A 27145-nucleotide genomic window follows, 5' to 3' on the forward strand; every position below is an offset into this window, starting at 1 on the left:
GACGAGACAGAATATTATTATTCTCATTTACTGACCCTTGAACGAGATGGGACTCTTCTTTCTCAACTTTTACGGGCGCCTGTATCGTTGTCGTCTCAATTTAGAATGGCGGCTTCAGTTCCGTCCCTGCGTTCTTCATCAGAAGTTGGGAAGAAAGGTTATACGCTCACGGATATACTACCGCAGTTCAACTTTTGTTGAAAGTCTGCAAGTCATTTCCTTCATCCGAGCAGGCAGTGCGCATGTTTAACCCTGCGTGACTCAAGTGGGGCGTGATACATCCCAGTGTAGTTTTTCATGGCATCACGAGCTGACAGCAATACCTTCACGTAATTTCAAGTTGGTGTTCCTATGGTACAAAACAGTTACAATGATGAATCTGTAACCAATCAAAACTGAAGACGGTGAAAGTAAAGTGTGCAGGGGTGTCCTCACCTGAGGGCTCACGCAAGACTTTTTTCATCAGCACTGACAAGGAACGTTGGTGAACAAAATTTTGTAAATAATATCTCAGGTAGAAGTGAAATGTGAACTGCAAGAACAACAACGGAGGAAGGAAAATTATAAGAGAACTCGTTCTATGTGACGGTAACTGCATGCGAAGAAACTGGAATTTTGCAACATCGAAACTAATCTCTGAATGAAGGATTATATAGAAAATATATAACCATACACCGTTAACATCGAAAGTAAGCGCCTTAGGAACAATATGTAATATTTTGATGTTTAAAAATGTCAATATTAATTAAAGAGCTCGGGAGTAAAACATGTTAAGTGGCATTTTGGTCATATTGAGTTATAAAGTAAAAAGAATCCTCCTTCAATTTTCACGTATAATTGCCATGTTATGCAATTTGCATTGGACTCATTGAACTCTTCTGAAATTGGTAAACACAACGGAAACAATTTATCTGCAGTATAGCTTCTAATAACCTTTTTCTTAATAAACTCAATAATGACCACAATGTCACCATGTTTTTCTCTCCCAAGACCTTCCATTTATTTAAGTACTAATTTATATTATGACAGTGAGGTTTGATGCATCTCAACTCAGTTTCGAGGTGACTTTCATAGTAAGTCATGAGAGGTTAAGCTTCCTTCTTGCGAAAACTTCTAAAAATGATACTTCTGAATTATGATACTTCGATGACTTGCAAAAGATCGTACGGAACATAGATATTGTGTTACCGAGCGTTGGAAATAACTTCTCGATTAACGAAAGTTTTCATAGCGTGATCTTGAAACCGAAAAACTAATTACATGGTAAGAAGATTGTTCGGTTGGCTTGAAATTATTATTTCATTCTCTATTATGTTCGGGAGGAATGTTCGTGAAAGGTTAAGAATACCTAGGGAAAGAGAATCGAATTTGTTTCCAAGGGTACGCCTGAAACTGTCGCACCTGCAGGGTTCACAAGGAAGTTGGTGCGGCTTGATCGCTTCTCCGTTACGTGTTGGGTTGGAAGGAGAGAATCAGTGACCTGTGGAGGTGTAACAGTTCCAAGATACGATAACCGACGCTGGAGACAATGGGTCCGAGGTAACCGCTTTCTTAGCTTAGCTTGGAGCAATTCTGCTCATGTAATACTGGGAGGAGGAAAAGCGCAGTTTGGCAGGCAATCCATAACCTCGCCACGACATCAGAGCTCGATCTCAGTTTGGAGTTCCTACTTCGCGAGTGCGGAATTTGTCCGCAATTGAGCGCATGCTTTTCGCCAGAGGTAGTATGTTCCCGTTAAATATCCCCATTGACTCTTCCAGTAACTGTTCTTTACTCTATGACTGTGTCTGAGTGGTGCTGTTTGGATCTTTAGGATCACACAGCTATCAGTTTTGCTTATTGCCAGCATGGGAGTATTCATCCCATTATATCATCTACTCCTCTCTGTCTCTCTTGTCCAATTACCGGGAACTGACATTAAAGAAAACATATATATTTCTTACCTTGAAGGTGGTGAAGAATACGTGGAATAGTAGCTCCTTTTCCGTTCAGTTAGTACTATAGTAAAATGCTTTTACTTTGCATTTTGTGTACATTTTTCGGCTTATTGATATTTTTTGAAGTCGCGTAACGGCAATTCTACAGCCGAAATTTTCTACATCTTCTACTTCGTTTCAAGTACAAAGAGGGACAGGTTTGTTGTTGGCGCTTGGTCGCAGGTATACCTCTTTTAGTCAAGCTTACATTTTAATAACTTAGGTCATTAAAAAAAGTCATTTTTTTTAGAATCCCACCAGGTATCTAATCCAAGACGTAACAGCTTTTCTTGCCTTCAAAGATATCTGGACGAGTATTTTGATTCGACCATACGTAAAACTGTGGATGCCCAAGAAACTTTACGCTTCCCTTCTTGTTTGTATGTGCATTTATTTACTCTACGTCGCTTTCTTATTTCTTGAAGATTTTGGGATTAGACATATAAAGCGACGTAGATTTTGAAGAGAACAATAAAGTGCTTATTGCCTTACCTTCGATTCGAATATAGTGTCTTTGGCTTTGCATCAACCTAATAGATTCACCAACGAGGCTGTCTTGTCTGTGTACTGCATGCTATTTTTGTTTCCACCATTTTTGGCTAATCGCGACAGTGCCCATAACGATGATTGGATGGAATTGATGAAGATACTCATATCAAGAAACACCTATGCTCAAGCCGGAGCTCAAAACCAGAAGTTTTCGAGGCGAGGTCATGAGTAAGTAGATAAATCAATACGCTTGGCCACCTAGGAGACTATGACTTGTCTTACTGTTGTCTTTTTTCGTAAAGATTATCATTACGTATGGGTTACTACTATACCAGTTTATCACTGTAAGAATCGCAGGGTCTCAGTGGTGATGCATTGAGATAATTTTAAACGAAGTAGCCTTAATCATTTCTACTAGCATTTACCTCTTTCTAAATTTCACATACAAGTCAGCTTACTATATTTCCATAATGGAAATATATGCTGTGGTAGAACCACGGTTACATAATAAGTAACAAGCCTAGTCATCTCGTAGATCATGGCAGAAGAAACATGAGGTCGTTCCGTGAAAAGTAGTGCGCCTTCCCCACAATATTATTTTCCTCTAGACGCAAGCAGCTCACACCGCTCATTGGCCTTCGCATTCTTAAGTGCAAGCGAGTTGCCCTCAAGCCTGCATTATAACTTCTTGAGATTGTGGAGTTAAGTGAGAAACTGTATAATTGGGAAGAGATCATAAGCTTATGTGCGATTAGTTCGAATACACTTTGATTTTGACTTACTCTGCAGACTTTACCCCTTGTGTAGTATTTGCGTAACAGTATTTGTAACAGCTTGCGTGCCTAGTTACGTATTCATTTGGAATTGACAGCTACAATATTTATAGCTGTGGCGAGGGGAAGAACTGCAACGGAAGTTTGCCTTGTTCATTCTTGTTTTTGTTTCGCAATCGAATACCCATTTCCCCCCTCGGAGACAAAACCGCACGGCCGTATTTCTAGTGGCTCTCGAAAAGCCGTACTTCTCTCATCGAAGTTATCTCCCGACACTGTTGTTTCCTGCTGGTCGTGATCGGATCGGGTGCGACGCTATTCATAATGGATGACTCGGAGGAAGCCAACTGCTTAAGGAGCACGATCGATTCCAGTGAGCGATTGTGGAGCTCATCGTTTTTACGTTCGGAGTAACACGGAAGGGAGAAATCATGATGGGTGGAAACACGCAACCCTCTGGGACTGTTACGCATGCGCTGTTATTTCTCGGAAATAAAATATTTGGAGGTCGAAAGTAATGGGAGGAAATTTACAAGGAGGCGAGTGGCTGCTTGCGACACACGTGCCAGGCCGTTCTTGGCGATCAAGAGAGCAACCACTAGCTTTGATAATTCGTTTGTTAGAAATTCATAGAATTCGGTCTCACAAGTTTGAGTGAAGCCATATCTCAGCTTGCGCCGGTCCTTCTATCCGTCATTAATCTGTATTATCCCTGTTATTTTTTGCTGTGCAGAAATATAGACAAAATTGTTAAAGCATTTCTATTAATAGGAGCATATTCAAGTAACGGAAATAGTTATTTTCCCGATTACCTCTTTTTCTCTTCGCTGTCAGCACTTCCGCTTTGATTGATTAAGTTTATTTTACTTCGCGTTTTTGTGCCTCTTGGCTAATTTGCGAAGATGGGGATGAGTGATGAAATGATGAAATTTATGAATGGACATTCACAAACAACCAAGCCCGACCGGGATTCGAACCCGGGACCCTTGGCGTCGCAGCGCGATGTGCTAACCACTCGGCCACAGAGTCGGGCGCTTCCGCTTTGAGTATTACATCCACTTGTCTACTTTCGACAAAGAATATTCACCAATGCGGTCCCAGTCATAACTGTTTATTTATTTAAACTTTGACACTGCAGGCAAATGCCCATTTTTAGTGTCCTACGTCCATCTACACACATTTCACCCGAAATTTGAAAATTCATGAAAAATCATATGATAATAGGCTAATACGATGGTGCATTATGTGAAACTAAAAACAATATTTTCACAAGCTTGTGTTTGAAGTGAGTTAATGTATGAATTTCATGGATACATTAATTGACCTTTTACTTTGTAACTGTATGGTAAAGAATGAAATCTCACATTACATCCAAAAATGCACAAAAGGAGTTCATAATGATAAACTTATTAACAGAAACTGGGAAATAAATTTACATGACTTTCGATTGAATTATTGGTTTATTGTATTAGCTGAATCAATTATCTTTTTGAGACTGCAGTAAATAATTATTTGAAATGAATGTATTATACGCAATGATTTTTAAAGTAGAACTGAATTTCAAATTTATTTTTGTAAAATTATTTTGAATGTATACGTTGTCTTTTCGTTTGTAATGTAGTTAAACTGTGGCAACCCGCAATGCACATCCGATACATGAGTTCCATGCAGCCAAGTATTTCTGCAGCTTGTACAATAATAACCTTAGCTCCAGCATTCAGAAATAAGAGATATTTCATGCGTTCAATAAGGCATGTTTTCTGATCTACAACCAAACTTGTAGCTATCATTGGTTCCTTACATCGTGGCTGTTTTATATTGCGAAGTTGGGACTGGATATTATTCCTCCGTCAAATGCACAATAAGCAAGACAGCGTGCTTTCAGTGACTCTACAAAAAGTTACAGTTTCTGTTGATATTCAGTTTGCAGTCGGTTGCATCTCTCTGCTATATCTGAGCTCGATTTCCGGATATTGATGTCAGGTAGAAAATTTCCGTCGATATTCCTGCATAATCGACTTTAGTCACTAATCAATGAATGTACCCGAAAGCGACCAGGGAAGTTAAGATGAACGAAATGCGACCGTAGTCGAGAATAAGTAGTCCTGTGGAGCACGGTGCAATACATAAGGAACTTCTTAGTTTTATGATGAAGTTCTTCTTTGACCACATATTATTGATATTTATGTAGATAAGTACTGTCGTACAGTTGAACGTGTAGTTGTAGTAGAATCACTCCCAGTTCTTTTTGCATTAATTATATTTTTTTTGCCTTTCAAATGGTGTGCAAATTGATTCACCAAACTGACTTCTAGTGTTCAAAGTTGTGTACTGCTTTCATCGTTGAGTTCCTAAGACTTTGAAAAAAAAAATTACCGTAAGTTTCCTATAAGGCTGCAGAAATATCTGTAGAGAACTTCGGTTCTGGAGGTTGACCGTCGTGTGAAGTTCAAGTCGATGGAACGTGTGGATAATTCCCGTGAACGTGATGAAATGTGTTAAGTTATTGCGTCGGCTGCAGATTTAAACATGAAAAATAGGCGGACTGGCGAACTGAAAACACCGTAATTTGTCTATTCTCTCTCCCCACGAACGTGGGATTGTGATTCAAGATTTCCTTTGCCACTTAGTTCGTTTGATACATTGCAAGGAGTTCGTTGAAAAAATTGATGGTCGGCTGCAGACTAAATCATAAAACTTGCTCATTCCCTTCTTGCAAGATTGCAGATACTGGTCTGCCAACCCTTTCATTCCCTACCTTCCACAGATCATCAGATTCATGGATGTTTGCTTCTTCTATCCTTCGGCTGTCTTAACAAATCGTGGCTGCTGTGCTGCAACATGCCAGCTTCTTCAGTGCAGCATTTGCATGAAAAGTGGCAGCCTCTGATATAGAACTTGCTCACCTTTCTTCCTTAGCCAAGCAGAGCTTAGAGATTCGCATCGCTTCCGCACTACAAGACGATTTCCTTGATTTATATTTCCTTTGTTGGCTTCGTTTAACCTTTGCTTGCTGCACGACCCATTTAATCTTTTCCCTAACTAAACCTCTATATTGGAATTGTTTAAAAAATATTTACGTATGTCATTGAGACCACCCCGCTGGCGCAGTGGTAACGTCGTTGCCTTGTAATCAAGAAGTCCCCGGTTCGATACCCGGTGGAGGCACATTTTTCAGTGGTTCGGATCCCAATTTAAAACTGTAGGCATAGGCGTAGTTTTGCCCGTCCGCTTGGGGGGGGGGGTTAACTGGGGTTAACTTTATTAATGCTTTTATTCATTACAAAAATCATCACGGGCATTCTCCTTAATACGTGATAATATTAATGGGTAAACTGTGTTCATGGTACTGAGCAAATTATAATGCTGCAAAGCATTTGAAAGCATAATCTACTACGTAGGTAATGGAATAGTAAAAATTTAAATTTCCTTTATTTCTATAATACGAAACTTCGCATTTTCCTAATTTTACTACAACTGAGAAGCACTTGCGACTAGTCTCATGAACAAAACTTTTAAGATATTACACCAATTACGTATTCGTCTTATCTAAAACTTCAATAGAAGTGCACTGTTTTTTGGCTCATCTGTATAAATTCCTGTATAAATCTGTGTCAGCTACAATTTCCCTTTCTATGCTTAACAGTGATATGGAAGAAAATTTGTCTTGCCCATGGTTGACCTTAGCCATGTTTTAATACGTCTCACTGCAGCTGTAGCCGAAAACACTGGCAGTATTCCGTAGGTATGTAATAAATCTACGTCAACTGAAAATGAAAACCTACCCGGCGTGCGATTTATGATTTTATTAGAGGGAAGAGAGGGGATGAACTTAGTTGGTTTGCTATCTTAATAATCTTATAGATGTTTGCAAAGAGCTCCCCAGAATACTACAAGGTAACCAAAAAAGTTCTTGCCGTTCTAGAGCAGTAATAAACAAAGAGCAATACAGTGGACGGTACGTACCTTTATGTTTCGAAGTAATCTCCATCAGCATCCAACACCTTTTGCCAACGTTCCTGCAGCTGCACAATACCCTGGTGATAAAACTCGGCGGGCTTGGATGCAAAGAAGTCCGTGAGTGCGTTCCGCAGGTCTCCCTCATTTGCGAAGGATCTCCCACAGAGGTGGTTGTCGAGGGAATGAAACAGGTGGTAATCTGTTGGTGCAAGGTCCGGTGAATATGGTGGATGGCACAGTGTCTCTCAGCCAAGTTGCTGAAGGGTCTCCCGGGTCCTCTTTGCCACATGTGGCTTGGCATTGTCGTGCAGGAACAGTAAGCACACCCTTGCGATTCACCAATGCTGGCTCCTTCTGCCGCAATGCACGGTGCACCCTTTGCGACTGCTGAGAGTAGAGGTCAGCAGTGATGGTCTGACCAGGTGGAAGGAGCTCGTAATGCACCACTGGCCGACAATTCCACCATACAGAGAGAGTAACCTTTCGTGGGTGCAGAGGTGGTCTTGAGGTGTGAGGAACAGGGTCACGTGGCGACAACCAATGTCTGGTACGCTTGGGAGTGTCATATAGGACCCACTTTTCGTCACCAGTGAGCAAGCGATCAAATATGGGTGTGTTCAGGTGCCGAGTGAGCAAGGACAAACAGGCTGTCACTCATTGTTCCTTGTTGGCTGCCGACAATGTGTGGGGTGGGGGTACCCACTTGCTTAACTTGTATGACTTCCCTATCCCATGCAGGTGCAGTCTTGACTGTTTCAGCGGAAACATGGAACCTTTCTGCAAGTTCATCACACGTTAGACCACTGTCCTCCTCGATGGCTGCCACGATGCCTGGCAAATGCGGCGACTTGATGCGGCAGCTGAGAGGCCAACTTTATAGTCATACAACAAACACACGCGAACAATCTGCTTCGATACCTCCATTTCTCTTCGACACTGAGTAGTGGGGTTGACTGTATTATAAACCCGAGAAAGTATGAACCCCCCTCAAGCAGATTTGCTTACACTTAAAACTTGCTCAACATGCCCATATGAGCTTTTTGCTCAAGTGTGGAACCCCGTCTAATCCAAGATTTTTGTAAAAATGCCCTCAAATATTTCCTGAGAAAGTATGAACCCCCCTCAAGCAGATTTGGCTATACTTACAAAAATTGCATCAGCCGGATTTTTGTCCATAAACTTGTCAAAAATTGATATTTTTTGGCTATACCTGAAATTAAGCTAAAACCCATACCTACATATACATATTTACTTCAGGTTTAAGTTTAATTGGATGCCAGGTTCAATTTTTTTATCTATATGCAGAACCCCTCTAGAATGGCAATGACCTGGCACTGTGTTATGTATTGATTTTTGCTTCCCAAGTAATGAAGCTTTGCGTGCAAACAATTGCATCAGCCACTATTGTGAGAGTGGTTGAGAAGAACAGATGTGTTGTTACAGTGCTTCTCATACTTACAGGCCTGTTTGTTTTAATATCATATTTCTGGTATGTTGAACAATATTTTGCCTGATATTTGTTACATCTTGCTTGTTTGTTGTAATCCACTCTTATTTAGGGTCAGGCTTATATCTGTCCCAGCCTGTTATACAAAAATCAATACATAACAAGGTTATTGCCATTCTAGACATGCATGTCCGTGCAGGCATTTGTGCTAGGTCAGTGTGAATGAATATTTATTCTTTTTTTCCACTTGTAGGCTATTGGCTTTACAACCTGTCATAAGATAAGCATAGAGTTTTTCATTTGGACCCCAAGAAATTTTATATAAATACCAAAGCCAAAAAATATTAACACACATACACATACACACACACACACACACACACACACACACAAAATATACAAAGCACAGTGCTGAACCCAGCTGATATTTTTTATCCAGCATAGAGTTTTGATTTGAAACCCAGGAAATTGTATATAATAAACAACAACAAAAATGCCAAGTCAAAAATATTGTAATCAATGCAATAAAAATATATCCAGCCCCAATTGGGCCAAGCACCAAAAGATTTGTAACCCGGACAAATACAGAACTCCCACAAAAATATGCCCCAAATGCCATAGAAAATATAGCATGGAATATTTCACATTTAAACATAAAGGTACTTGCTCTGCACAGTCATCAACACAACCATCTACATCTGGTCTGAAAAGGAAGCATGCTTCATGTTAATGCTGGACCTGCAAAGCAGCCACGCTATGAACCACTTATCCGTAGCAGTTTTAATGGCCAATTAAGGGATTATCGGTTTGAATCAGAGCCAAGATGTGGCATTGAGAATTTTTTGAACAGTGTAAATCCTGATGTGCAGGCAATTCTAAATGCACAAAATGGGTCTTATAAGCTGTCCCTCAAATTGTTTGCACAATATAAGAAGCCAAATGGCACAAAATTTACACAGCCCCACATAACAGAAACTGTACCCGTATATTCAAATGCAAATTCAGACACAATAATAAGCAGTTTAATGGATCAATTGAATATTAAACACTCTGAATTTGCTGCAAAAGAGTCTGGATGGAGCCTATGCGGTTCATCACACAAGTTATATGTTAATATTTCTGAATTCAGCTCATTACAAGGATCTACATATGTGCCATTACCTGCTAATATCAAAAACAAAAGAGCCGTGGTCAATATTGAAAATACCGACCAGAAATGCTTTTTGTGGTGTATTTTAGCTGCTTTGTATCCAGTTTCAAGGCATCCTGAGAGAATAACTTATTATAAACAACATGAAAATGTTTTTGATGAGGCAATGGAGGGTTTAGAATATCCAATGTCAGTTCAGAATATTGATAAATTTGAAAAAAAGGCCAGGAACATTAATGGAAAACAATTATCTATTAATGTATTTATTTGTTCCACTGGCCGTGGCAATTGCTTGATAGCACCTCTCAGAATCAGTACAATTGATGATGAATCTGCTGTTCCGATTGATCTGCTCTTAATTGAAGGGGATGGCACATATCATTACTCTCTGATACATAATCTTGAAGCTTTGGTGAGAACACAACTAGACAAATCCAATACAATATTCAAGTTGTGCAGAAGATGCTTAACTGTATTTTATGGTCAAAAAATGGTAAAAGGGGTTCGTGAAGAGAGTGCAGAAATTGCAAAAAATAAGTTAATTGAGCATTTAAAATACTGTAAAAATCATAAACCTGTTCATATGGTGATGCCCAATCCAAGTGAAAATTGCAAATTCAAAAAGTTTGAAGCCTTGTTGGAACACCCAGCATATATTGTCTGTGATTTTGAATCAAACCTCAAACCTCTTGCATTCTGCAATCCAGATCCTGAAGAATCTTCAATTACACCATACCAGCTACATGAACCTTCCAGCTTTTGTTATATAGTTATACGGGATGGTGTAGCTAGTGAGCCACACTTATACATGGGACCAGATGCCATCAAAATATTTGCACATAGAATAGAAAATGAGTGCCATGACATAGCATCTAACATCTTATTAAAATCAAAACCCATGTTGCCTTTAACAGAGAAACAGATTGAAGATTTCAACAATGCAGAAAAATGCCCGGTATGTGATTCTGAATTTTCAGATACAAATATCAAGGTGAAACACCATTCTCATACAGATGGTAAATACAAAATGGCCCTGTGTAATAGCTGTAATATTAAGATCAAGAGACCAAGATTTGTCCCCATATTTTGCCATGGAGCATCCAATTATGATTTCCATCATTTGATCAGGTACGAGGGGTTTGACAAGCAGAATTTAAATATTTTAGCTGAAAATGATGAGAAATATATATCTATTAGCAAGATAATTAAAGTTAATGGTGTTCCTATTCACATAAGATTTCTTGATTCTTACAGAATTTTATCTGCTAGCCTGGCTACACTGGCAAATCAATTATCTGATGATCAATTCAAAATCACATGTGCTTCGTTTCCAAATCAGGACCTGAAATTAATTAGGCGGAAGGGTGTATATCCATATGATTATGTTACAGATTTTTTCTAAATTTGATGAGTGTTCTCTGCCACCACAACAAGAGTTTTACAGCAAAATCAGAGGATCTGGAATCACTGATGAAGATTATCACCATGCCCAATTGATGTGGAACAATTTAAATTGCCAGACATTTGGTGATTATCACATGGCATATTTAAAACTTGATGTCACCCTCTTAGCTGATATACTTCAGGCATTCAGAAAATCTTCCATGCAAAATTATAAACTGGATCCAATATATTTTTTCAGTGCCCCGGGCCTAGCATGGGCCGCAATGTTTTTCAACACCAAAAAGCCATTGGATCAGATCCAAGATCAAGATACGTATCTGTTTATGGAGAAATGTATAAGAGGAGGGATGGTGCAATGTTCCCAGAGATATGCCAGAGCAAATAACAAATATATTCCTGATTATGATCCAGCACTGCCATCAAATTATATAGTGTATGTAGATGCAAACAGCCTCTATGGTCATGCCATGATGCAAAAACTGCCATATGCAGGGCTTGAGTGGGTTGAAAATTTCAATATTGAAGATCTTCAGGACTTTGATGACAGTAATTATGGCCTATTCTTAGAGGTTGATCTGACAATTCCTGATGATTTGCACAATAAATTTTCTGATCTGCCCCCAATTCCCGAGGTTCAGTGCTCACCTGGCTCTAAACAGAAGAAGCTCATGATGACTCTAGAGCCGAAACAGGATTATGTCATATATTACAAAAACCTCCAGTTCCTGATGAAACATGGTGTTCAAGTGACCAAAATTGGAAAAGTTTTGAGGTTCAGGCACTCAGAATGGTTGAAGTCTTATATTGATACAAATACAGAGCTTCGAACATCTGCAAAGAGCCAATTTGATAAATCTTTGTTTAAATTGATGGTTAATTCTGTGTATGGCAAAACTATTGAAAATGTCAGAAAATATACCGATGTTAAAATAATTACTGACCCCAGCCTGAGCAAAAAATTGGTTGCAAAGCCTAATTTCAATTATAGAAGAATTTATGATGAAAATATGGCACTTTTCAACATGAAAAAAACAAAGATTAAGTTTGATAAACCTATTTATGTAGGGGCTGTGATATTGGAATTGGCCAAATTACATATGTTAACATTGTATTATGATGTGTTGAAACCTTTTTATGGTGATCGTGTAAAATTGATGTACATGGACACGGATAGTTTTATTCTTGATATTAAAACAGAAGATGTTTATCAAGATATGTCACAGCCTGAATTGTTTAAATATTTTGATACCAGTGAACATACAATAATTCAACCCCACAACAAAAAGGTGCCTGGCAAGTTAAAAGATGAGACACTTGGTGATGTTATTGTGGAATTTGCTGGGTTAAGTGCCAAGATGTATAGTTTTAAAACATGTAGTGGTGTTGCTGCCAAAAAGGACAAGGGTATTGGCAAAGTAACTGTTGAAAAAGAGCTTGAATTTGAGGATTATAAAAATTGCCTCAAATCCCAGAATTTAATCAAAACATCAGAATCCAGAATTCAGAGTGTGGATCACTTATTGACTTCAAATATTATAAGAAAAGTGGCCCTGGACCCACATGATGATAAGAGATGCATTTTATCATGTGGCATACATACTCTACCATGGGGGCATTGTGATTTGAAAAATGGCAATCAATGCCCAAACACAGAGCATGATTTGAAATAAATAAACATGCCTATGAACTTATTTGGGTTCAAAAAACAGGCTATTATGGACCTGCCGACACCACAACCCTCTTCTGATATGATATCTAAACTGAGTGGCTTGTTAATTATTCATCTGAAGAGCATACTTACAGATGTTGATGATGAAACAGGCAAAACATTGTACATATTTAACAATAATTTAAATCATTACCAATTACCTGTAGGTGGGCAATTACAATTTATTACAACCCCTGAGGGTGATGTCAAGATTTCAGTAGGGAGAAATATTTATAGAATTAATCACTCAAACATGATTTCTGGCACTGTATATACTGTTTCTGCTGGTGACTGCTTATATATTGAGGTCCCTGGATCATATGACAAGCTTATACCCTTTTTTATAGAATTAAGAATCAGATACTCTATAATAAATAACCACTAAAACAAAAATGCCTAATGATATATTTGGCCATACAAGGCATGAAGATCACAGTGATGAGATTCTGATGCTTGATGTCAGAGTCAAGAAATTAAGAAGTGATTTACAAGCTTTACAAACTACACTCAATGCCAGTCTTCAATTAGAAATTACAAATTTGCAATCACAATGCATGGACCCTCTTCTTAAAATTGATTCTGAACTCAAATTGTTGCTTCAAAAATATACTGATCTGGCAACATTAGATAATTTTCAAAGTTTAGAAGAAGCTGTAGCAGCTCTTCAAGCCAAATTTAAGACCCAGGCTACCAACTCTGTGCAATTGAAACAACAATTGGAAGAGCAAATAAATAATGTCCAGGCACAGCTCCAAACAATTGTCAAAAGCATAAAATCACAAGAAGATTTTGATCTAGTGATTTCCACTCTAAAAGAACAGATTCAATCACTCCAAATACCTAATCTGGACCCTCTGAACAATGCCATAGCCGAGGTTAAAGAAAAAATTGAGACACTTGAAAATTTTATGAACAACTTGCCATCTTCTGATGCTTTGAATGCAATAACTCGGAGTGTAGCAAATATTAAGCTGCAACTTGAAACATATGAAGATTTTGGAAAAATTCAAAGTTCCATAACCCATCTTGAAGGTACAATAGCAGCAGTGCAAAGTGATTTGGCAAATGTACTAGAATCCCGATTGCCTGGGATTGTAGATACTCTTGTTAGTGTCCAGCACCAGATCACAAAGCTTGAAAACCTCAACACTGAATCTGAGCTATCTCATTTTCATCACTTGATTGATGATATCCAAACAAAACTTGAAATTTTACAACAATCAACACCCACTCAGGCAGATATAGCCCTGCTCCAAAATGCTATGCAAAATGTGGCTGATGCTTCTGAATTAAACAATGTAAAATTGGCACTTGAATTTTTGCAAAATACAGTATCAAATCTTCCCACATCACAGGAACTTAAAAATATTAAGAGAGCAGTGAATCGCATATTGAAATCAGAAGATATCAAGAATATCCAGGCAGAGATCAAACATCTCACACAGACAGTGGCCACTCTACCAACCAATCAACATATTAATGAATTGCATGCCCTGTTTGAGGATATCAGAAGACAAGTCCATGATCTTACTGCTCAAAATTCAAAATTGGCAGTTGTTGAAAATTTGCAACAAATTGTAGCTAATATCAAGCAACAGCTAGGGACCATGGAATCCAATCAAGCAAATGCTCTGTCTGTTTTTGCCACCCAGCTACAAGAAATTGTGCAACAATACAAGAAACTTATTGTGGACATAAAAATTAAGCCAGGCCATGATGATGTTGTTAGGACCATCAATGAGCACCTTGAATCTGTAACAAGCAGATTGCTTACAGCAGAAAAGGAAATAACAGGCATAATCGAGAATCCAAAACATACAGTAATTCTTGAATTGTACAGCATCCCCAACAAAGAATATGATTCACCATTTACACCAGGTGGCAAAATATATATGCTGTCCCCTGCACAATTTTATTACCAATTTTTTGTTGGGGGCACATTGAGACCAATCAAGATCAAATATTGGCATCAACCACAGGCACACCACTACCCCACCTTATCAATAACAAATGCTGACAACAAACCAAAAATCGCCAGTGTAGAGTTAGAGGATTTTACAGATCCCAATACATTAGAAACAGCCTATGCTGAAGATGATGGCTCTCTGGAATTTAAAATACAAATAGGGGACAAATTATATTTAGAAAATCCTGCAGTATCAGCTGCTGAACACCCCATAGTTGCAATATTCTTGTTTACATATTATGTCTAGAAAAATTATTGTTGATGAATTACACAGACAGGCCAGACATAATTTTAAGAGACTCCCAGTAGTCACAAAGGGCATAGATGATTTATGGCAGAGCGACTTGATTGAAATGGCAAGTGGGCAGTTGAAAAACTTAGACAAAATCAACAAGGGCTACAAGTATCTACTCACTGTAATAGATACATTTTCAAAATTTGCCTGGGCTGTGCCACTCAAATCCAAGACTGGAAAATGTGTTACAGAAGCCATCAGGACAATCATCAATCAGAGTGGAAGATCACCGCGCTATTTGCAAACAGATAATGGCAAAGAATTTTATAATTCAGTGTTTCAACAATTTATTAAAAGCCAGGCAATACAACATTACTCGAGTTACAGTGATCTCAAAGCCTCAATTGTAGAGAGATTCAACAAAACCCTAAACAATTATGTATAAACAATTTACACTTCAAGGTAATTATAAATGGCTTAATATTCTTCCAGAACTTCTACATAAATATAACAACTCGGTCCATTCCACAATCAACATGAAACCCTCTGAAGTAACTTCATCTGATGAGCAAAAATTGATCAGGACTGTTTATTATCCTAGATACCAGCCAACAACAAGAAAGGCCAAATACAGGGTGGGTGATCAAGTAAGAATCAGCAAATATAAGCACTTATTCAAAAGAGGCTTTACAAGAAACTGGAGCACTGAATTATTTACAGTGGTTCAAGTTAAACCCGGGACCCTTAACACATATATAATAAAAGACCACCGAGGAGAAATTCTCAAAGGCAGGTTTTATGAACAAGAACTCAGCAAAACTAAACAGCCTGACACATATCTCATAGAAAAAATCATCCGCAGAAAAGGCAACAAGTTACTTGTCAAATGGCTAGGACTCCCAGAACACAGCTGGATCGATGCAAACAAAATAATAATATGAACACCTGGGATGTTATAAAAAGGCTGCCAGAACCTGAACAACAGAATAAGAGAAATGGCAACTTGCTGCCTGATAATATTAGGTGTCTTATTGTTGGGCCATCTGCTTCTGGTAAAACTACACTAATGGTTGATAATTTTTTATTGGCACCCAACTGGTTAGACTGGAAAAACAGGCACTTGTATATCTTCTCTAAGAGCTTGGAACAATTAAAATATCAGCAGCTGATGAAGCTATATGATGGATTGGATATTGCTACTTTTGAACCAGATGTTAAGCCACTTCATGAATGTCTCGATAATTCTGTTGTTGTGTTTGATGACATTATACTGGATAATCAAAACAAGGTTAGAAATTTCTTTACACAGGGCCGACACAAAAACATTGATTGCTTCTACCTGGCACAGACTTTTTCTAAAATTCCGAAGCAGCTGATCCGAGACAACAGCAATTTTATATGTGTGTTTCATCAGGATCATACCAACCTCAAACACATACATGATGAATATGTAGGTGGGGACTTGAGCTACAATGATTTTTCCAAGTTTTGCAGTAGGTGCTGGAACCAGGACAGTTATGGGTTTGTCACAATTGATATGACAAGAAAACCCAGTAGTGGCAAATACAGAAATAAAATCAACAATTTTCTAGACATTGAAACATATATAAATAACCATGAAAAGGCCAATTATTGATGATCTTAAGTTAAGAGATTATCTTGTAAAAAGATTTAAGGGATGGAAATCAGAGAACCGGGGAATTTATGAAAAACACAAACAAGCAGAACAGCCCGTAATTGATGCTATTAGTGAATTAGGTAAGAATATCAAAACTGTTACAGAGCAAAATCAAAATTTGATCACAGAGCTTGTACCTGTAGCTGCAAGGAACATATTAGATTATCCATTCACCCCACTTTCCAGTATTCATACACCTAGTCCTATTGCTCCTAGAAGAATTGAAGCTACTCAGGATCCTATTGAATTGGGTCTTCTTGCTCAAAAATATTTAACCACACCTAAAGACAATAAAGATGAGGTGTTTGGCTTATATGCTGACACAGAGCTTGATGGTAGCATCATACATAGAATTGGCAATTTCAGAGTAACATTTATGGGGGATGATCTGATTGTTTATTCAGAATCTCGTCTCGGAGAAAAAGGTGCTTTTGTTAAATATCCCGGAACACCTGGATTGTGGGAACTGATGACTAGGAAAAGGCCTGGCAGCTATACAGATCAAGATTATGATTATTACAAAGAAATATTAATAAAATCAGATGCTCTATACCAGAACAATGATCCCACACAAAAAAGAGTCAAGTCGAGCAGTGGGGCAAAATACAATAATTTAATCAAGCCCATATGGTCACAGATCAAGACTGGCAGTGGAATCAAACAATACAACACCCTGCCTAAAGAATTTGTGTGGGTTGATGATGTCAGGAAACTTGTAGATAGATTATTGGTGATAGCTGGGGAGGAAAATGCTGGGAACCACAATTTTTACAATGAAAAGGTTGGAATTATGGACATGATAAGCACAAAATTGTCTAATTTTATAGTGAATGACACTAAGGGGATTGGATATCTTATAAAAATTATTAATACTCTACCCCCCAAATTTTGGAATATTTCTGAGGGTAGGGGTTTGGTTAATGACATTATAAACAAGCTGCCATTTGAACTACACATTCCAGGCTATCAGTATTGTGGTCCAGGCACAAAATTGGATCATAGATTAAACAGAGGGGATCCTGGTGTAAATCCCCTAGATGCTGCTTGTAGAGACCATGACATAGCATACAACACACATTCTGATCTAGACAAGAGACATGTTGCAGACAAGAAATTAGAAGAGGCTGCATTTGGTAGATTTGTAAGCAAAGATGCTTCTTTGAGTGAAAAAATAGCAGCATTGGGGACCACCATAGCTATGAGCACCAAACAAAAACTGGGGTGGGGTTTGTGAATATATATATAATAAACCTACAATGAAGGCCAAGGGTGTTATGTATCAAATACCTTATGCAGGTCTCAAATCTCTTAAAACTATTGATAGTCTTTTAACCAAAAAGCAGCGCAAGAAAAAAAAATCTTGTATTGCAAAGGGACATGGTATGAAATTGTTGCTTAGTACCCCCCAATTAAAAAAATTACAACAATCAAGAAAAAAATCACATGTGGGGGGTTTCATATTTACTATCCCTGCCATCTTTGCAGCACTTGGGGCTGTTGGGAGCTTGGCTGGGGGATCAGCTGCCATAGCAAAAACAGTAATAGATGCCAAGAAAAATAGGGCAGAATTAGATGAGCAGAGGCGCCATAACCTGGCCATTAAGAAAAAAGGCAAAGGTGTTAAGAGAGCCATGAATAAGTTTAAAAAAAACAAGAGCCGCTTACAAACCAAGATATTGAAGCTTTAATCAAGCCACTGGGCATCAAAAATTTTAGAGGTGTGTACATGTCTGATTCTTTACCAGAACAACCACTCGACAAAGAGTGTGGCATTGTTAATTTGGATAAGTACAAAAATCAGGGCACTCACTGGATTTGTTATCTTAAATATTTAAACAATGAGGCATTTGTGTTTGATTCATTTGGAGGTGTTCCACCTGAAAATTTAATAAAATATCTAAATTCAGCTAATCTTTATTACAATGATGCCCGTGTTCAAAACTTCAAAGATGTTAATTGTGGACATTTGTGTTTATCTGTTCTTAGATATCTGTCTCAAACAAATAAACCATCAATTGAAAATTTTCAAAAAGCCCTGTTGTATTTAAAACATCATGGGGGTATTCCATCTCACCAGCCAAAATTCAATATTGAAACTCAAATTACATGATGATATAGTGTATCCCAAAACAATAGCTCTCAGAGCATTTTACGGCATGTACTTGATCCCTAATATTACACACCACAACAACAAAATTGCAGTAGGAGATCAAAAAATTGTCATCACTCCAGGGCAATATAATCTGTCCACTCTAAATACTCAATTACCCAGAGTTGTAGTATTAAGTCAAAATTCTGTCACTCACAGAGTAGAGATTGTATCTGCTACAGAAACAGTGGATCTGGGTACTATAGGAGAGCTGTTAGGCTTTGAGAACAACACAAAACTTGAAGCAGGCATCAAACACACTGCTATTAATATACCTAAATTCTTAGCCATAGAGACTCTGAATATTCACTGTAATGTGGCTGAGGGTATGATCACCAAATCAAATGGCATAGGCACTCACAAACAAACTGGCATCATTGCAACATTCAAACCTAATTCTGAATTTATGGAGCCCATCATCTACAATCCATCCCCAACATTATATTTTCCTGTGTGCCATAATAGAATAGATTATATTGAATTGATGGTCACTAATGAAAAAGAAGAATTAGTTGATTTTGCTGGAGCCACAACAACTGCAATCATAGAGATTAACATTTAAATAAAAATACATACAATGGAAAATATTGAGAGTTATGAGCTACAATCATTCCCCCCAAACAGGAGGACATTTGCAAATTTAAATCAACCCAACACAGAAATTGAGGTTGATCTTGATGTAAGGGATGGATTTATACACCCCCACAGAGCAGATCTATACATCAAATTTGATGTTGTAAAGCTCGATGGAATAGATTATCCGGCAAATTCAAATATAAGATTGGTAGACAATTTTGTGCCGCATCTGTTCTCTGAAATTGAGATCAGAAAGCATGGCGTTGTTATAAACAGAGTGGATTATCCCGGCATTACCTCCACAGCTTTGGCCACACTAAAATTATCCAAAACCGAGGCTTCTTACTACAAAATAGGTGGATTTGAGGCTGGTGATAAAATTATATCTAAGAACCACACAGTGCTGTTCCCCATGCGCCTATTGCCAGGATTCTTCTCAGATTACAAAGATATTATGTGGAAGGGTGGTTTAAGAATTACATTTAGAAGAGCTGCAAATGATAATAATGCTTTGATGAGGTACAGCACATTAAACCCTACAGGAGAAGCTCTGCCTAATACCCTACCAGATGCAGGCAAATGCATTATTCAGACTATGGAGCTAAGAATCCCTGTTGTTGAATATGAGGCCAGTTATGCTCTTAAATACAAAGCTGATATCCTAAAAAATCCACAGATTCCTCTGCAATTTTATACATATCAATGTGTACAGAAGCCCGCAACTGGTTCTTATTATGAGTTTGATGCTACAAATTCATTCTCCAGCATACAATATGACATGCCTGATTTTGTAGTGGTATTGTTTCAGACTGGAAGACACAACAATCAGGAAAAAAATTCAAGTAGATTTGATAACTGCAACATCAAGAACATATATCTTAAAAATGGCAGAAATGAGGTATTTCCTAGAGAAAATTACAATTTAGACATGTCCAAGAATGATTTCCTCAAATTATATGAAGCATTTACATCCTTCAAAAGGGTCACTACTGGCAATACTGACATGTATTACACACCAGATGAATTCAAAGCACAGAGACCCATGTTTGTCATCAATGCTTCAAAAAGGAAACAAGTTGTGGTGAATGACAGGACAAACATTAAAATTATCTGTGAATTCCATGAGGCATTACCTGATGACACCATATGTAGTGTTATTCTCATAGGTGAAAAATCATATGTTTATGATGTAAGAAATGAGAGAGTCACGGAGCAATTCTAGAAGATATTTGCTCTATTATCCTGTTGTACAACACACAAACCTCAACTGTATTATCAGCTAGCAGTGAATATCTTATGTGTGGGCATATTATTTTGTTGTATGTATTTCAATCTTATATCAGGACTCGAACCCAAAGCCCCTGATTACAATGCAACAATATTAACACTTCTCAATATGGAATATGCCCACATTTTACTGGGTTCTGAGACCTTAATACAGACAAAATTGGATTTTGAACTGCCATAATATTTTCTAAGTCTTTGCCTAGGCTCATATTATCAGAATAGAATTGCTTTCAGCATGAAAAGCAGTTTATTGCCACTATGCCAGAAAATATGTATTTTTATCTCAATAATCTTTGTTACACTTTTACATGTCGCACAGAAAGATTAATGGCCTCTTCAGTGAATCGCACAGAAAAATCATTAATGTTCCCTTCTAGCTGTGTAGATTATATCTCTTGCGTGCCGGCAAAACATGCAAGCAATTAATTATGTTTGCCCGCTTTTCCCCTATTGTATGGCTGAGCGGGTGATCCCCAATATAAAATAATTTTGCTCTGTTGAACAACACTTTTTACCAGGTTTTCAGATCTGGGAGCTATCAACTAGCAATAATTATTCTCAAAATCTCACGTGTGGAGATATTATTTTGCAACATGTATTTCAATCTTATATATTTTATGAGGACTCAAACCCGAGCCTTTTGCTTACAAAGCAACAATATTAACATTTTGCCATCAGGGGAGGCTTTACATTTTACCAGGATTCAAACCCGAGCCTCCCGATTACAAGGCAATATAAACCATGCACCACACTCCACTAGGTTCTAAGACCCAGTACCTATGACCTTTATATCAATTCAAGATTCCTGGGATTTTGACAGAAAAAAACACACTATAAACAATAAAATCATATGGGAACTTGGCATTGTTTTAAGTATGGCCAAATCTGCTTGAGGGGGGGTTCATACTTTCCGAAGAGTATTTTTACAAAAATCTTGGATTAGGCAGGGTTCCACACTTGAGCAAAAAGCTCATATGGGCATGTTGAGCAAGTTTTAAGTGTAAGCAAATCTGCTTGAGGGGGGTTCATACTTTCTCAGGAAATATTTGAGGGCATTTTTACAAAAATCTTGGATTAGACGGGGTTCCACACTTGAGCAAAAAACTCATATGGGCATGTTGAGCAAGTTTTAAGTGTAAGCAAATCTGCTTGAGGGGGGTTCATACTTTCTCGGGTTTATAATACAGTCAACCCCACTACTACACTGGACGAGCTATGACTTCTGTGTGTGGGCAACGTGCCTGTATTACTGACAGTCGATGGTCAGACTAACTCCTGGTCGCTTGGGAGGCACGTGCGTCATTTCGTTTCCTCTCTGTGAGCGCATGATTAATGGGACGTCAAAAACGGCAAGAACTTTTTTGGTTACCTTGTATTTAGTAGGCTGTAATTAGTTGCCATTCATTTAAACCTTGCATGCAGATCTTCTTTCTTACCAATATACTCGTACTGTGCATGCTTATAATTGGATGTTAATTGCTTAATATCTAATCGAACAGAGACCAACGCCATTAAATGTTTCATTGATTCAGATTATAGTCCAGTACAGCATTTTGGCAAATCTGAAACAAAATAAGAATGAATAGCAACGTATAAGTTTTGCCAACATTTAATGAGCAGCGACGTGTCAAAAAAAAATGCTTAACGAAATAATGTGTATTTTTATATGTATACACATCGAACTCTAAAATTAAGTGCACTAAACTGGAAAACTAAGTATTATGACGCTTTCGGATCTTAAGAAGTGAATTAAGGAAACGAAGAATTACGGAACATTACGAAATTGAGAACCTCGCAAGTTACTGAATTATCGCGAAAGGTGCGCTATTCTTGGTCTCTATGTAGACTTAAGGATATTTTTTTTTTGTTAAAAGAGTTACCATTTGTGCCTGAAATGAATGAATGAAACAAAACATATAAAAAATGACATGCACTAATAAATGATGGCATGAAAGATATAGAAAGTTGCTATCTATAGGCGAAATATTATTTAATTATCCTTAAAACTAGACTTTTAAATGAGGATCGTCGATCAAATTACTTTTACATAACTCTGGCTAGGTCAATTCAAAAGAAAACCGATTATACGATAACTTTGCGTATGCATTCTTTAAATTTCTTTCTGAAATTCAATAGTCTAAGCTTAATTGCTCGACGCCTGACTTTTACTATTAATAAACTCTTTATTAAAATTAATTATCATTCTATCATCTGTGCCTTAATTTCACAAACAGTATGAGCACAACATCAAAGAATGTTTTCCCGATAATTTCCAATCTCCAAAAGATTATAGAGAATTATTGTTATTAAATAACCCGCATAAGCACGTATCTCCCATGATAATCTTCCTGTCGGTTACTTGAAACAACCAATAAGCATCTTCCTACCTCCAGAAGAATGAATCTATCCTGAGACTCCAAGAGATACCTGAGATTCCAAGCATCCCTAGAAGTGAATCCACAAGATTCACCCATCCATCACCAGGGGAGTTGAACACAACTTTCAACTGCACCGCCTTTGTACAGTGTCTCTCAAAAGTTTTAGGACAACGACATTTTAAACTAGGCAACCCAATTTACACAAGGTGTTGGTGGGTTGCGTGTAGAGTTAGGCTCAATTTCAGGGTTGCCACATGCACAATAAATATTTATAAAATACGCGAAAGAAATGAAAACAAGTATTAGTGTGTAAAAAGTATTAAAAATATCAATATTATATCGCAAGTGACAAAATTCTTTCTGCAAGAAAAATTATAGGTTTTCTAGCATTTCATCGCTGATGAGTCTACAGAAAGGAGAAGAGGTGAGAGAAAACGAGAGGTGACAAAGGACAGGAGAAAGAGAAAGCGAGAGGAGAAGTGGAAAAGTAGAGGAGAGAAGAAAGAGAGGATAGACGAGGAGAGGAGATGTAGTGAGGAGAATGGAAAAATATTCTATGATAGATGAGGAAAATGGAGCAAAGAAGAGAAAAGAGAAGGAAAACGAGATGAGAGAAGAGTGGAGAGTAGAGTAAAGGAGAGAAAAAGGGAAGAACGAAAAGAAGAGGAGAAAAGTGCGTGGAGTCGGAAATCTAAGACAGGAAAGGAGATACGAGGAGTGGGATGGAGATAAGATGCGAGAAAAGTAGGGAAGGCGATATGAGATAAAAGCAGGGCAGAAGGAGGGGAGAGAAGAAGGAGAAGAGAAGAACAGAAGGTACTGAAGAGACGAGGTAGTAGCAGAAAATATCGTCTCAGCGTCAAGAATTGATGCATTGGTCAAATTATCGACATGAAACATTCAATAACATTTGGAAATCTATTGGAGAATGTATTAAATCGGTGCGAAATGCCTTTTTGGCTTAGTTCAGAGCAAGGTAAAATCTTCCATGTAAGATCTTTGATTTTACCTGCGATTATACCACTAAAAACATGAATGTAATTTTAATATTTATAAGAATTATCCAATTTTTGTCCACTTCTCGGTTCGTTGAAATGGAGATTTTGTAATTTAATATTTCCCGTCACCCCATCATTAATTCCAAACTGAATCATTCCGTTTCACAATGGGTGAACAATGAACACAATGGGATAGGTCTAAAACTTACGAAAATTATCTGCCACCGGAAGGGTTTGAACCTACGACCATCAGACTGACAGTCCTGAACGTTAAACACTACACTACAAGCTTTCGCTCCTGAAAGTAAGTAGAAGGAGCTGACCAATGTGAAATGTAGATGCAACTCTCCTCCTACATGTAATGTGCAAACAATACTTGTTTGTAACAAAGAAAACGAAGGTAGTACGACTCGGCGAAAACATTTAATGGAGAATTGCACATGATGAGAACTTTTCATTCGATATTTGCGGAGGTATCCTTGCATTGAACTCGAGTGGGAAAAGGGGTAAAATTAGTATGTCCTGAATTGCTACAAATATAAATAGTTAACATAACCCACAGCGCTACAGCCCTTGGCTTACCTACCGACTGCTGGTCTCCCTCCCACACTGTTGCTCCGTCACCTGTTATAGCGTGGAGATCTCAGACCAGTATTGGGGTGACGGGTGATCAGCCCAACGAACCCCCAGCCGTTGTTCTAGGTCTTCTTGACCGGGTTACGCTCACTCACTCGGAGCTTCCCAATTTCCTCACGATGGTGGGTTGCCACCGGCCCTATACGTAGGCCGAATAAATTCCGACCAGAGCCGGATTCGAACCTACGCCGAATGATCTCAAAACGAGTGAACGCCTTAACCCGCTCGACTACGGAGGAGGACAATATACCGTGCGTTCATTTCGATCTGCAGCCGAGAGATCGGGAGAAGCGTGGCGGGCGGCCCTGACGGAGATGCCGACATTTGCGGCTTGTAATGCCCGCTTATTTTTATAGACATATGCAGACATTTATATAAATATTGCAAAACGATCACTAACCTGTGTTATAACACGCAAACGTTCTTCTGTAATTCATCCAAGTTCTGGTCTTATATACGTACACAAAAAAATACGCTTTAGAAACGATGTTAAGAGCCACAGATAATAAAACATTTTAATCATAGTTTTGACCAGTAACGTCCTGCTTAAGTTTATATCCTTGAAAGAGTTTTGTGCCGATGGGGATCGTTTGGAGGTTTTGAATGTGCAACACTGTATCAAGATTACGCTGTAGAAGAAACCGTTAAAAGTCAATAGTGTTCGTGAGCTTCCTTGCAATCCGAAATCTCCGAGCTCGAGTTTTTTGTTCCTTCGCGACTAGATGAAGACAGAGTTGTAAATATAGTGGCGAGGAATGTAAACCAAGAGCGTGTTAATTTCGTACTGTGCGCAAGAGTGTTATTCTTGGTTACTTGCAGTTACTTGTTTGTGTTATTGTAGTGTGTATGTGTGACGTGTCAGTGAGACGATTGGAATGCCAGCCGCAAGATTCACGTTAGAACAAAGAATTTTTATGTATGACACGTACGTGAAAACAAACTCGTGTCGAGACGTGTGTAGGTAATTTGTACAGAAATTCCCATGCGTTTCAACTCCACACAGAGATACGGTTAGACATCTTGTCCTTAAATTACGAGAAACTGTATCGTTAAATTTTAAAACACCTAAGCAAAAACGACGGATTCTAACCGAAGCAAAACTCGATGATATTGGTGCAGAGTTAGAACGTTCTCCAAACAAACCTCTACGCCGTGTATCACAAGAGGTGGGCGTGTCAAAATCATCGGCACATACAGTCACTAAGCTACTAAAATTAAAACCATACTCTTATAACACAGGTTAGTGCTCGTTTTGCAATATTTATATAAATGTCTGCATATGTCCATAAAAATAAGCGGGCATTTCAGGCCGCAAATGTCGGCATCTCCGTCAGTGCCGCCCGCCACGCTTCTCCCGATCTCTCGGTTGCAGATCGAAATGGACGCACGGTAAATAGTTATTTCATTAATATTTGTCAATGTCTTTGAAGCAGTACACAATTATCGTTAAAGTATTATAATTCACGATCTTATACATGAAAATATCCCTTTGAACGTGTGTCAATTCATTTATTTGTTTACTTTTTTTAAAATTCCATTTGCAGAACAATGTAGCTACTATACACTGCTATTACAATTAATGTTACCATGGTCTTGTTTGTAATAAAAGGAGAATTAATAAAAAAAGAACACCTCCTAAGGAGGGGCCGCGGTGGCTCAGTCGGTAACGCGTCTGACTACCATTCTAAAGGTCCCGGGTTCGATCCCCGGCCGGTTCAAAATCCGGGAACTTTTCTAACGGTGGAAGCGGCCCCGGCGCCTACCCAGCGTCGAATAACATGGGTACCTGGGGGAAACCCTGGGGGGTAAAGGCGGTCAGGGGCGTGATGCTGATCACATCACCCCCACTCACGACCGGATCAAGAAAGTGTGGGGCGTTACCCCCACACCCCCTATACGCCTTCATGGCGTGGTGCTAAGCACAGGGGAACACTTTACCTTTTTTTTTTTTCACCTCCTAAGGAGGATCGAACCTGGGACCACAATCAATGCTTTCAAGAACTCTAACCAATACACTACGGCCTTTGCTTCCCTAGGAGCAACACTTCTTAATTATTCTGTCGCGTCAATATTGTAAACGTTATCCTGAAAAAATAATTTCAATACTCTGATATAGCTCTGTACTTCTAGAATTACTCTATACACATGCATTTGAAAATTAACTCTGAATTTATTTATTCGTTGTTAGTATATCTAAGCTTGTGAATATATTTTATTTGTAATTTTGTAACGGTTACATGAACATCTAGGAAATAGTTCCTTATAATAACCTCAGGTTGACCAAGTTGCCAATACAAACAAATGGAATACAGATTGTCTTCGAGCTTACATTGTT

The 27145-nt window shown here is 38.3% G+C and overlaps 1 protein-coding gene and 1 non-coding gene across 6 annotated transcripts in view; both read left to right on the plus strand.

Annotated features, from left to right (window-relative positions):
* The window catches only part of Miga (mitoguardin), a 563944-nt gene that overhangs the window by 178844 nt on the left and 357955 nt on the right, over positions 1-27145 (plus strand). The window lies entirely within an intron of this gene.
* Positions 26454-26528, plus strand: TRNAG-ACC (transfer RNA glycine (anticodon ACC)). Its single transcript has one exon. It is a non-coding gene; the product is annotated as a tRNA-Gly (tRNA).

This window comes from Lepisma saccharinum, chromosome 1, assembly GCF_977018435.1.
Source record: "Lepisma saccharinum chromosome 1, izLepSacc3.1, whole genome shotgun sequence".
Classification (NCBI taxonomy): Eukaryota; Metazoa; Arthropoda; class Insecta; order Zygentoma; family Lepismatidae; genus Lepisma; species Lepisma saccharinum.